Raw genomic sequence first — 13,067 nt, forward strand, 5'->3', positions numbered from 1 at the left:
GCTGCCCTCTCTCAATTGCTTCAAGAAAGGCCTCTGAGTGCCCACCTGCTTTTCTGGCCACATCTCTCCATCACCCCCCACCCCCCACTAGGAATGTGCCTCGAGTTAGGCCCTCTCATCACAGGAAAGAGGATAATATATGAAGCAGTCAGGGAGGCCAGGCCCAGGCGGGGGCTCATTCTGACCCCGTCCCCTGGCTCAGATGTCTGTGGGGGTCGGTGAGGGGGCTCCTGGGGATGCTGTGGGTTTTTATCACCTTGCTCCTTAATGGTCTGCCCCCCCTCAGTCATAGCACTGAGCACCCTGTCTGGCTGCCTCCCCCCAGCACTACCTCCCAACACCGCAAGATCTAGGCTGGGCCCCTGCTGGCTCCCTGCACCCAGACCAAGGTCTGACACCAGGCTGGCTGAGTTGCGTGCTGCTCTGGGGGAGCCGGGCCCCTGAGCACCTCTCTGCACCTCTCCCTCACTGCTGGAGCTGTCCCAGATGTTGGGGGAGGTCTCTACCCCCTAGGCTGGTCTAGGAGTGTCTCTGAGTCCCCAGCCCCAGCCCTGGAAGCCCTAGTCAGTCCCTCACAGTGACCGTGGGGAAAAGTGAAGGCAGGAGGGAGCTGAGACCCGGGGCAGTGACCTGCCCAAGCCCCTACAGCAGAGGTGGTGAAACTGGAGCCAGAACCCAGAGCTGCACGTGGCAGGAAGCACCTTCCAGGGCCGGGGTCAGAGAGCGACACAGCAGGTACTATGGGCGGGCCAGCTCATAGAGCCACTTGGCCACCAGGAAGGGGACTCGGGAAGGGCCCTGCCACGCCATGTCACCATGTCGCACAGCCAGCTCTCCGTCCTTTGAAGAAAGCCCTGCTGTCTCCGAAGTTTCCAGCTCACAGATCTCAAACTTGGGGAGCCAGTCCTCCTTACTTCAGGGAAGGCCCCATGCCGGGATCCCAGAAGGTGAGGCGGCAGATCACACCCACCGTGCTGGGAACGAGGACGATGAGCAGCCATGCTGTTATCGCACCGTCCTGGCAGTCCTAGATGAACCTTGGAGATGAGGACACCAAGGCACAGAGTCAAGGCTGAGGACCCCAGCCAGGCCGCAGCCTCCAGAGGGGACTGCCTCTGCCCTCGGGGGGCTTGGGTGTGGTCTGAGTAATTGTTTCTCACAGGCTTGGGGGAAGCCAAGGAGCGGGGCCAGCGACCCAGCCAGAGCGAGGAGGAGGGCAGCTCCTGGTTGCAGCGGGGCCCTGGGGAGCGGTCCCAGCAGTTGGGATCAGCGAAAAACCCGCTGCGGAGAGGGCCTGCTCCACCTCCGAGTCCGGGCCAACCCCGCCAGGTCGGAGCCCTGGTCTGTGGCTCCAGGGTGACAGAGATGGGCTCCTAGAACAGACGCACCCTGGCCGGATGAGGGCCTTCCCCTCTGTCACCCTCTTTTGGTCCCCCCACCCCTGTCCTCCATGCAGTCCCCCAGGCTCTCGCTGCCCCCTCCCCACTTGCCACAAGGAAGGCTCAGGATATTTCTGCCAACTCTATGGGGATTTTTCCCGTCTAAATTTAGAGAGGAGCGATTACCCCGCAGTCCCTGCTTCCCACATTGCTGACTGATTTGCATCCCGAGAGCACCCAGCTCTGAGAGGAGAGCAGCGCAGATGCAGGACCACGTGACCCCGCCGCCCCTCAGGGCCAGCCCCTGGGCAGAGAGAGGGAGAGAAGAAGAGAGAGAGAGTCAGGACCTGGTGGCAGTGAAGCCAGAGGGCTCAGTCACATCCATGCATCCACCCAGAGGTGAGAGCCCCTGAGCCCCTGCCTGAGAGACGCCGCAAGTAGGAAGGGGACAGCCAGGGCCCCTCACTCAGGGTCAGGCACACAGCCCAGCCTAGATGCTGACCCTCCCAGTGGGGGGCTTTGATGAGTCCCTGAGCCCCTTGCCGGGGTCCTCACTGTCCTGCCTGCAGATGACAGGGTACCGGTCCTCAGAGCCATCTCCCTCTATCACTGTGTGCTGGCCACTGTGGGGAATCAGCCCCCCATGCTCCCTGACTCTTGTGGGGATGCACAGAAGGGCTTTGGCCCAATGCCCAGCGTGTGGTGAGCGCCAAGTTCCTGCCAGCTGCCTGCCTCAGGAAATGCCCAGCACCATTTCATTATCACAGAGAGAAAAGGCCAGGATCTGTTGGGGCTCTGAGAGGTATGGCTCAGCCTGAAGTCCCATTTGACTCTGCTGCCACCAACCTGGAGCAGTGGCCTGAGGCTGATCATCTAGCAGTGGAAGCCTCTTTTCACTGCACCCCCACTCCAAGGACAGCTGTTGGGGCTGGCATGAGGTGTGACCAGGAGTATAACACAGAGCCCAGCTTGTCAACCTGCAAGGTTTGGGGTCAAAGATGGGGTTCCCAAGGCTATAAGCCTAGGGGGACTTCCCAGTCGTCAGAGCAAAGTCACGGTGGCCCAAACCAAACTTCCGGCTCTCAGTCATAGCCCCATGCACCGCAGCCTGTCTGGACAGGCTCTGCAAGTTACAAGGGAGAGAAGTATCCGGAAGTTGTCTTCAGGAAGGGGGACTTGCGGTGCCTGGAATGCTGTCTCCTTCTTAGCCAAGCCTACCTTTCTCCCATGGCTCCAATCACCGTGTCTCCCCGGCTGTCACCCCTGGCCCCTGTTCTCCCAGGACCAGCCTTGCCTCCACCCAAGTCCCTAAACGGTTCTGCTAATCCTCCCATGACCTCCCTGTGCCTTCAGAGTGGAGACACCCACCTCCCAGACCTTCCCAAGGCAGTGGCTTCCAGAAATGACTCGTCTGCCCTCCTGTCGAACTCCAGGGCCTTTGAGCCTCTTCTTCCCAGCCACCCCACCCCTCCCCCCTGGTTGTGGGCCCACTCCTGGGGCCTTGGCTCCAGGCTCAAGGCCTCCCTCCTGCCATGCCAGCCCTCGTCCCCCTTCTCAGTGCTTCTCCGGTGCCCCCGGCCCCATCCCCACTTGGAACCCTACTCTCCGCCTGCTGAATCCCTTACTTGCTCCTGGCCACCTTCCTTCCCACAATCCTCAGTGGCCGCTCCAAACCTCCACTAGTCTCCTGGAGCCCAGCTCAGGCCTGTCCCTCCCAGTGGGCGCCTTTGCCACCCACAACATCAAGCACCTTCAGCCAATCAGGTGAGAGCTCCCTGGACTTCCTGCCCCTCCCCAGGTGAAGCCACCAGCAGTTGTAGTCCTGGTCACCCGGTGTGCAGGCTCAGAAGAGGTGGGGGCCTCCTCCCATCCCCAGCTGGTCCTTCCACTTCTGCCCTTGACAGCCCCAGACTTGTTCTTACTCAGACCCTCGGCACCGTCCTGCTGAAACACTCTCTTCCTCTGCCCTCCACAATGTCCCCTGCTCCTTGTTTTCTTCCCGCCACTCTGGCCATGTGTCCCAAGTCTCTCTTGGGCTCCATGGCCCTCGTCTCCATCTACGTGTTCCCACCGGCTGATGACTGTGACATCAGTGTCTCTTGGGGGCCGTGCCCACAGCTTCAACTGCCAGCTGACTATTGCCACCTGGATGCCCCTTGGCCCTTCAGATGCATTGTGTCCCACAGGGAACTCACTGTCTCCCCAACAGTCGCCCAAATCGCAACCTCGGGGGTTGCACTCAATTCCTCTTTCTCTCCATCGCCCCCTTGCCCTGCCAGTTTCTGCTGAGTTTACCACTTAAAGAGCTTGTAAGTTCATCGCCTCCTGTACCTGGCCGGGTCCTGGCCTCTCTTCACTGTGCAGCCTCTGGGCTCAGCCCTGCCTCCCACCCGCTACAGGGTGGACATGTGGAGGCAGAGACGGGGTGCTGCTCTCCAGAGGCTCTGGGGACCAGAAGGTGCACGAGGTGCGCGAGGCCCACGGGTGGCAGCATCTCCGCAGCCTCCAAGGGGTATTGACTGGGCCGGGTGGAGGCTGGGGCCGCCCAGAGGCCTCTTGCCCATGCTGTTCCGCTTGCCTCAGACAACTTTCTTCCCTGTTCCACCTGGTGAATTCCTACTTCAAGACTCTGCTCAGGGGCCCACCTCTGTTCTGCCCTGTCTGTGGATTTTGTGGGCTACTCGTTGAAGGTAATTCACTTCTTCCTGAGTCCTCAGCTACCATCTCAGTAACCATCCCCAAACTTGGATTATCCCTGGAAACCAATCCGATCAGTTTGTTCATTTATGCCACAGGTGTGTGTTGGATGCCAACTACATTATACTTTCTCCTTAAAGATAAGCTCTTGGTTAGTATAACTAATCTTCAATTAGTACGTTGGGATACATATTTAGGGAAATCTATAGTTTAGAGCAGAGTTTAAAGAAATGCCGTTAATTAAGAATAAACTAAGACCTGTTTCAATGTTAACCATGAACCACCGTTGCTTGCTAAGTACTGGGTCTGTCTTGGAGGCGGAATAAGCAAACACCTCTTCGTGGAACTCTAAGTTTCCTGTCGATCTCCCGCCCCGTCCATGCCTCTGTTGTGTTGGAACTCCCAAGCAGGAGGGGATGTTCACTGGCGGCTTCCTCCCTTTTCCATGATAAGGGGGAGCGGAGGGTGCAGGCCACCCTTCCTTTTCCTTAATCTGGGTCCAGAATTGCCAAAAAAGCAAAACTATCTCCTCTGAGTTGAGTTGCCTTTCTCTCCAAGACCCTCTTCTGCTGCTGGGCCCCCTACACCATAAAAACTATAACTGGTAAAAAAAAAATCATCTGCGTAAAAATCAAAAATTTCATTTCAACGACAACAAAAGCTTATTATGATAAAGGATCATTCCACCAAGAAGGCGTAGCACTCCTCAGTGTGCGTGTGCGTGCACCAAACAACAGGACTGCAAAATATGCGATGCAAAAACTGGTAGAACTGAAAGGCGAAATAGACAAATCCACAGTTCTAGTTGGAGGCTTCAACACTCCTTTCTCAACAACTAGAGAGAAAATTAGCAAGGATATAGAAGAACTCAGCACCACCAACAACAAACAGGATCTAATGGACGGTTATAGAACATTCCACCCGACAACCGCAGACACTTATTCTTGCCAAGCACCCATGGAACACATACTGATATAGACTCTATCCTGGGCCACAAACAAACCGAAAAGAACTGGAGTCATGCAGAGTGTGTCCTCCAACCATAATAGAGTTGAACTAGAAGTGAATAACAGTAAGATAAGAGAAAAATCTCCAGACAATAGGACAATAAACAACACACTTCTAAATAAATAATCCATTGGGCAAAGAGAAAGTCTAAAGAAAATTTTAAAAATACACTGAAATGAATGAAAATAAAACTGTAACATAGCATAATTTGTGAGATCCAGCTAAAGCTGTGCTGAGGAGGGACATTTGTAGCAAAAAAAGAAAGACTGACTATTTCTAGCCCTAAAAAAGAATCCATTTATCAGAGGTAAGACAGTAGATAGGGTAAGGGTGGGCAAGTTGCCTTGACTCAATCAACAAAATCTGTCAAGCCCAAAGCTTCAGAAATATACATTCTAAAATAAAATTAAAACCTGACTATATCAGGAAGCCAGGAGACTTAGAGCTCTTCATGTTTACTGGATTGGGATTTCAAATCAGAAGAGCTGCACTGAGCCCTGCATCTGCCTCAAACTGATGAAATTACCCTGTGCAAGTCTTTAAATGCTCTGCATCTTAGTCTCCTCATCTGTGAAACGCTAAGACCGTTAAACAATACAACAGACGAGAAAGCATTTTGAAAACAGTAAAGCTCTGTATTAGTTTGCTAGGGCTGCTGTAACAAAGCGTCACACACTGCGGGGCTTCAAACTACAGACGTGTTGTCTCACCATCTGCAGACCAGACGTCCGGGGTCCAGCTGTCAGCGGGCTGTGCTCCCTCTGGCGGCGCGGGGAAGGGGTTCTCCTGGGCTCCCCGGCCTCTGCCGCCGGGCTGGCGGTCTGTGGCCTGCCTTGGTTCGTACAGCTCTGCCTCCAGCTTCACACGGCGTGCTCCCTGTGTGTGTCTCTGTCCAAATGTCCCCTTTTCACAAGGACATCAATCATATAGGATTAGAGCCCCCCTCTCAACTCTGGTACGACCTCATCTCAATTAGCTACATCTTTGACAACCCTATTTCCAGATAAGGTCATATTCAGGGATGTGGGAGTTTGGGACTTCAACAGACGAACCGGGGTATGGGGGGGGAGGACACAATTCAATCCCAAATAAGCTCTATACTAATGGTTTTTTTTTAAGCTCCAGATGGTTTTTAAATTTTTATTTATTTATTTTTGTGTGTTTGTGAGGAAGATTCGCCCTGAGCTAATATCCGTTGCCAATCCTCCTCTTTTTTTGCTTGAGGAAGATTCGCCCTGAGCTAACATCTGTGCCAGTCTTCCTCTACTTTGTGTATGTGGGCTGCTCCACAGCATGGCTGATGAGTGGAGTAGGTCCACACCCGGGCTCCAAACCTGCGAACCCCGGGCCACCAAAGCAGAGCACACAGAACTGTAACCACTCGGCCACAGGGCCGGCCCCGATACTAACTTTACAGTAGAATATTTTAGTCTTTTTGGTTATTGTCCCTTATGTTGGCTACAGCTTATGTGGTCCAATTAAATCTTAAGTTTATATGTGTGTGTGTTTGTGTGTGTGTATCTCAAGCTTGGCAGCTCCCTGTCAGTCTGCCTGGATGGCTGGAGAGGTATATGTACGCCCTGTGAAGGGGCGTATACACCCACGTGTGGACACCATGTGATGGCCCAGGTTCCAGGTATGTGTGGCTGCCGCGTTGCTATTGGCACAAGTTCCAGCACCGATGCCAGGAAGCAGCCAATGCGCCCAGGCTTCCCCTGCCCCCGCCTGCAGTGTGCATAGCCCTAGCCCCCGGGGGCACCGCAGCCCCAAGGGTAAGCCAGGCCCTCGGTGCCCATCTTTGGGTCTGTCCAGTGGGATTCTGTGCAGCTGCATGGACGCCCCATCCCTCATCCTTTGCAGAGGCGTACTCTGCTTGTCTCCTTCCTCCCAGGTGACAAGAACTCACACATGGCTTCAGCTTCTGCAGTCACCAAGGCCTGTGGCCGCCTGGTCACAAAACCTGCCACAGAGGTGTCACGAGGACTGCCCAAGGGATGACATGGCAGCCTGTCTTCCTCCCGGCTGTGCCCACCTTCCCTCCACAGCTTGTGCCCAGCAAGCACCCCGAGGCGGGGCTGGCCCCATCCTTGGAAAGCGCACACTCAGCCCTCTGAGCTTGAGCAGCCACAGGGCCCCAGCCCCCCCCGGAGGGGAAGCAGACGGGGCAGGCAGGTGAGGATTGGTGCCTGCAGGCTGGGGGCACAGAAAGCGTGGAGGAGAAGGCAATCATCTGGGCCCCACCCCAGGAATTCAGAGTCCTCCCTTGGAGGCAGGACAAGGCCAAAGGCATGAGGAGACAGTACATACTGCATGTGCCAAGAGAGAGGGAGGAGCAGGAGGGTGGCCCCTGGGCAGGGAGGGCCCTGGCAAGTGGAGGAAAGTGAGCGTGCCCTAGCCAGGCAGAGGGTGCTGTGATGGCAGGAGGCGGCGGGCGTGGCGAGTGGAGACACTGGGATGGTGGGAATATATTTTGCACATGGGCCGGACATGAACTGGGGGCAGCGGGTGGGTTGTAGTGGGCTGAAGAGTGGCCCCACAAAATATATGTCTACCTGGAGCCTCAGAATGTGGGCTTATTTAGAATAAGATGAAGGGACACAAGACATCCTAGTACATTCTGGAAACCAGTTGTAGTGAGCTGGGGCTGGAGGAGTGTCCTGGGAGAGAGGGGCTGGAGAGGTGGCAGGAGCCCGTCACACAGGGCCATGCCAGTGGGCCACAGAGCTTGGACTTTATCTTCAAGGCCACCAGGGCCTTTGGAGGGTGTTGAGGGGACCAGTGCCTGTGGCCTCCGCTTTAGGACACCTGTACCTGGAGCCACACCGGAGAGGGGTGGGCGGAGGGGAGCTGGGCATCGCTGAATGGCTCAGACGCATGGCGAGGGCACTTGGGTGGTGGAGGCGCCTCCAGGCTCCCCGTAAGGGAGGCAGGTCTGGGCTGGAGGACATGGGCCTGCCCAGAACATCCCTGTGAGATGGTCGGTGGGTGGCTGGGCCCCAGATCTGGGGCTTGGCTGCAAGCCTAGGCCGGGCACAGGGAGTCACAGGCAGTGGGGAAGAGAGCCCCAGGGGCAGCACGCCTGGCTTCCTTCCTGCCCACCCCTTGAGGCTCCTGGTCATTGCCCTCTCTGCTCCAGCTCCAGTCACACTTGACCTTTGCACTCAGTTGACGCACATTCCGGCTCTTCTGGTTACGACCTTGCTTCCCCTTGACTCTGCCTCCCCACGTGAACGAATACCTGGGACCATTGCTGTCTGGGCCTGCCGCCACCCCAGGACCCTGCTTTCCGCCTGGGGCCCTTGCAGACACCTCCTACCCACACTGGCTTTGACCCGGTCTTGCAGTGGACCAGGGGCTGATGGGGACTCAGAGCTCCGGGCACTCCTCGCCCAGCAGCCTGAGCCCAACTCAGGCCCCCCTTGCAGGCTCCCTGATGAGTGGGCCGGCCGCCTGCCCTGGTTGGTGCAGATGTGGGCCGAGGTTCCAAGTCTGGGCCTGCTGCCCTCGGGGCACTGTCCCTTCCTGCCGTGGGTGAGGCCACCTCTCAGAGAAGGTCCCAGGCCTCCTGGCTATGATAAAGGAGGTGGCTGGAGGAGAGCTGGAGCAGGATGGCCCTGCGTGGATGGCTGTTGATGCTGACCGGTGCATCCCCAGACTTTCAGGAGAACCACCACTCTCCTTCTCCCCACCAAGTCCATGTGGCACACGTGGTGGCCCTTGGGGAGATGCCTACTTCCTGCAGATGCTGCCAGGCTCCTTCCCCCTGCAAAGTCAGCCCATGGCCCCCTTAGGCTTGGTCTCCCCACTGCTGGCTTGGACCCCTCCCTCCAGAAGGGCTTGTTCACTTCCCACTGGCCACTTGGCTTCTCCCTGGGCCTCTTCTCCAGGCCCCTTCCCTTCTGGGGCCCCTGGGATTTGCTGCAGAGGGAGTACCTTGCTGCCCACCTGCCCCCAGGAGGCTGTTGCCTCTGGTCTGGCCAGTACCCCCATCACTGTGGGCAGTGCCATGGCCTTGGGACAGTGCCAGCTCTTTCTGTGCCCCAGCTCCTTCAGCAGCCCATCCTGAGGCAGCTTCAAACAAGGGGAGAACAGAGCTGAGGATGGCCAGGCCAGCCAGATGTGGAAGAGGCCAGGCAGGGGTGTGGGGGGCTGGGGAGGAGAGCCCCCCACTCTTCCTCCCCAGCTCCTCCTCCTCTGCTCCCCCTACACTCCAGCTCCTCCCCCTCCCTCAAAGGGAAGACCCCTGCTCCCTTCCTGGACCGCTGGCCAGGTCAGGCTACGGCCCATTTGCATGCGGCCTCTGTGCCCAGTGAGTGTTAGCCCCAAAGGGGCATCCGAGAGAACTGACCACGGGGAAGAGACTTGGACCCAGGGGCAGTGAGGAGCTGGAGCAGGACTTGTGTGATATGTTCCCGCAGGGCCCCCAGGCTCCAGGCTGTGTGACTTTGATCAGGAGGCCCCTGCCCCTGGGGCACTGTGAACCATGCCCCTGGTCCCCAGGCCACCCTCCAAAGAGGAAGAGGGCACAGCAGCCATACCCTGATGACAGTGGCCCAGGGCATGGGCTGCCCAGACTACCCTCTGCCCCTGCTCTTGCAGTGTTGGGCCCCTTCATTCATTCAGGTATTCATTCATTCATTCAACAAATGGTGAGGTACCCCCCACGTGCCCGTGCTGTGCCGTGTGCTGATAAAAAGCTGAGCAAAACCCAGCAACAGTTGTCATGGCGCTGACATTCAAGCAGGGGAGCCAGATGGTTAGCCAGATAAAAGGACCCTCCCAGAGCCCCTTGGGGCCAGCATGGCTGTGCCAGGTCCCCGACTCTCCAGCCTTCTGCCCTCTGGTGACTGGTGGGCCCTGGGTGGCCACTGGGTTTGGCCACATGGAGGGCCCCAGCAACCTTGGCCAGAGCTGTGTCGGAGGAGGGGTGGGGGGCAATTGAATGAGCGGAGACTGTGAGCGAGAGAGCAGTGGCTGGTGGGGCCCCCGCCCCTTCTTTCTGGTGACTCAGGCCTCAGTCAGCGAGAACAGGCTGGGCTGTGGGCTGGGTCTGGGACACTTACCGAACAGATGCTGACGGCTCCTGCCCCGCAGCCCAGGCCAGTGTGGGTCAGGCAGGCCAGCTGGACACCGTGCTTCGAGGCCCCCCATCCCTGTGCGTGAAGGGGCTCCATCTCACGCCCCCATTTCCCCCACAGTAGGAGTGTCCCGGGTTGCCCTAACAGATCACCACAGCTAGGGGCTTACAACCACAGAAACGACTTCTCTCACAGCTCTGCAGGCCAGGAGTCTGAAATCAAGGCATGGGAGGGCATTCCGGGGCTCGAGGGGGATCCTTCCTGCCTCGTCTGGCTTCTGGGGGCCCCAGGCATTCCTTGGCTGGTAGACACTACTTCAATCTCTGCTTCCGTCTTCACATGAACTTCTTTCTGTTTCTCTTCTGTCTCTTATAAGGACACTTGTCATTGCATTTAGGGCCCACCCTACTCCGGGATGACCTCATCTCAAGGTCTTTAACTTCATTACATCTGCAGAGGCCCTCTGCCCTAATAAGGTCACATTTACAGGGTCCGGGATGTGGATATACCTTTTGGGAGCCACCGCTCACCCCACCACACTCACTCTGTGTCACATTCTCAGGCACCCCACTTCTGAAGACAGCGATTTGTGGGGGTTCCCAGGTGGCCCACACCATGCTGTGTTCTGCTCTGTGGGGTGGCTGTTCTCCTTTGAAGGCGGGAAAGGGCTGTCCACTGAAGCCACACACTCTGCAGCCCTTTCCCACTCTGGCTATGGTGAGCTGAATGGCCTCCTTCTCCCTGCCACCCAGCCATTGTCCAGCATGAAGCTGGACGGGTGGGCAGCAGCTTGGGTGTGTCTGTGGCCTGGGCATGTGCCCAGGTTAGTATCTGAGAGGTCTCTGTGTGTGACTGAGAGAGTGGTGGCATTGGAGGACCAAATCCTTGACTGGAGTGGGCCAGTGGGGCAGGGGTCAGCGCCCCTGCGGAGGGGCTGGCCTCAGATGGGAGCAAGGACAGACCATCAGGAGGGACAGGGAGAAGCAAGGGGCAAGAGGCACACCTAGGGTGGTGGGTTCAGTTTCCTCAGGGAAATACGGGGCCCGGGGGATGGCGGGGCTGGGGGAGGAGTGTGCAGAGTGAAGAAACATCCTCTGAGCCCTTGAGCATTTTGGAAGAGGGACCAGCCACATCTTGAAAACCTTCTCGTATGCTTCCCTCCGTCCTGCCCCCAAACCTTTGCTCACGAGGGTGCCCCACTGGGAGGCTGGGCACCCTTACAGCTCCGGCCTGCTTCCTTCATAAGATGCCGCTTCTGCTCTCCCCACCCCCTCTTGTCCCCCCTCCTTGAAAGTTATGCAGCCACGTAAATGCCACTCGCAGTTAAGCCGTGCGAGCCATGCTTACTTTTCTTCTCTGCACACATTTTGTTTTTCTAGGAGTTAATAATTGTCCTTTGGCTTGCTGTTTGCTCAGCTTCCCATGCACTTATCACTAATTCAACCCCAGACTCGTCCGGGTGTGTAAATGTTCTCTCAAGACGTTCAAACACGCCAGGCATTCTAGTGGTTTCATCTGGAGAGAGTTGTGCTCAGCGGAGCCCTCTGCCTGGCTGCAGGCTGTGCCACTGCCTGGGCACCTGTCCTCAGGCACAGCTGCCCTCCTGGGCTCCCTCTGCCGTCTCCTGGGGAAGCCTCCCATGTGGGAGCCCCCAGCTGATGGTCAATTCCCTCCCCCTCTTTTTTTTTTTTTTTTTTTACAACAAGCAGGTGTTTATGTTCTGCTTGTGTAAAGTTCAAAAAAATATATTTAAAAAGAGCTTGACTGGTGATTGGAGGCCTGGCATGGCCTCTGCTGATCCATGTGGCCTTGAGCCGGCTTCTCCCCCTCTAAGTCTCACTTCCATTATCTATAGAACCACAGTTTAGACTGGGGTTATTCATTAATCCTTCATTTATTCATTCAACAGACATTAGTTTAGCAGTGACTCTTAAGAAAAGTGTTTATCATGGAAAAATGTCAACCACAAATAAAAGGAGAGAGAATCGTTAATGAAGCCCTGGGGACTGAGCATCCAGTGTCAACAATGATCAATAATTCGCTTGTATTTTTCATTTATACATTATTTTTACATTTACACATACAAAAGTACATTGTTCTTCATTTCCTGGAGTATTTTTTTGGAATTTGTTACTTTGAAATCATTAGAGTCATAGGAAGTTGCACAGAAACGTACAGGAGGCCGGTGGCCCCTCTGCCCGGCTCCCCCGGCGGCAGCATCTTGCACATCTGGCAGGTGACAGAGGTCTCAGCCTAGAGCTGCTCAGGGTAGCACTCGTCGTGCTTGCACTTGTGCGTGTGTGCGTGCGTGCCTGCACACGTGTGCGTCTCTGCAGTTTGATCACCTGTGTAGATCCGTGTGACACCACTGCAAATACGACCCTGTTCTGTCACCACGCAGATCCTATGCTACCTCTTTATAGAGGTCTATTTGTATAAGAAACTACCAAATGGTTTCCTAGAGCAGCCACCCCTCCTTACTTGCCCACTAGCAAGAGAAGGGATCCAGCTTCTCCATGGCCTCGCCAGCATTTGCTGCTGTCCCTATTTTTCATTGTAGCCATTCTGGTAGGTGCGCGGTGATATTGCATTGTGGGTTTGGTTGGCACTTCCCTGACGGCTGGTGATGTTGAGCAGCTTTTCGTGTGCGTCTTCACCCTTTACGAAGTGGATTGTTGCCCTTTTTTTGGTGAGGAAGATTGTCGCTGAGCTAACATCTGTGCCAATCTTCCTCTACTTTGTATGTGGGACTCTGCCACAGCATGGTTTGATGAGTGATGTGTAGGTCCACACCAGGGATCTGAACCTGGGAACCCTGGGCCGCCGAAGCAGAATGCGTGGACTTAACCACTATGCCACTGGGCCGGCCCCAATTGTTGCCCTTTTATTGTGGAGTTTTGCCTGT

Source organism: Equus quagga, chromosome 10 (genome assembly GCF_021613505.1).
Source record: "Equus quagga isolate Etosha38 chromosome 10, UCLA_HA_Equagga_1.0, whole genome shotgun sequence".
Lineage (NCBI taxonomy): Eukaryota > Metazoa > Chordata > Mammalia > Perissodactyla > Equidae > Equus > Equus quagga.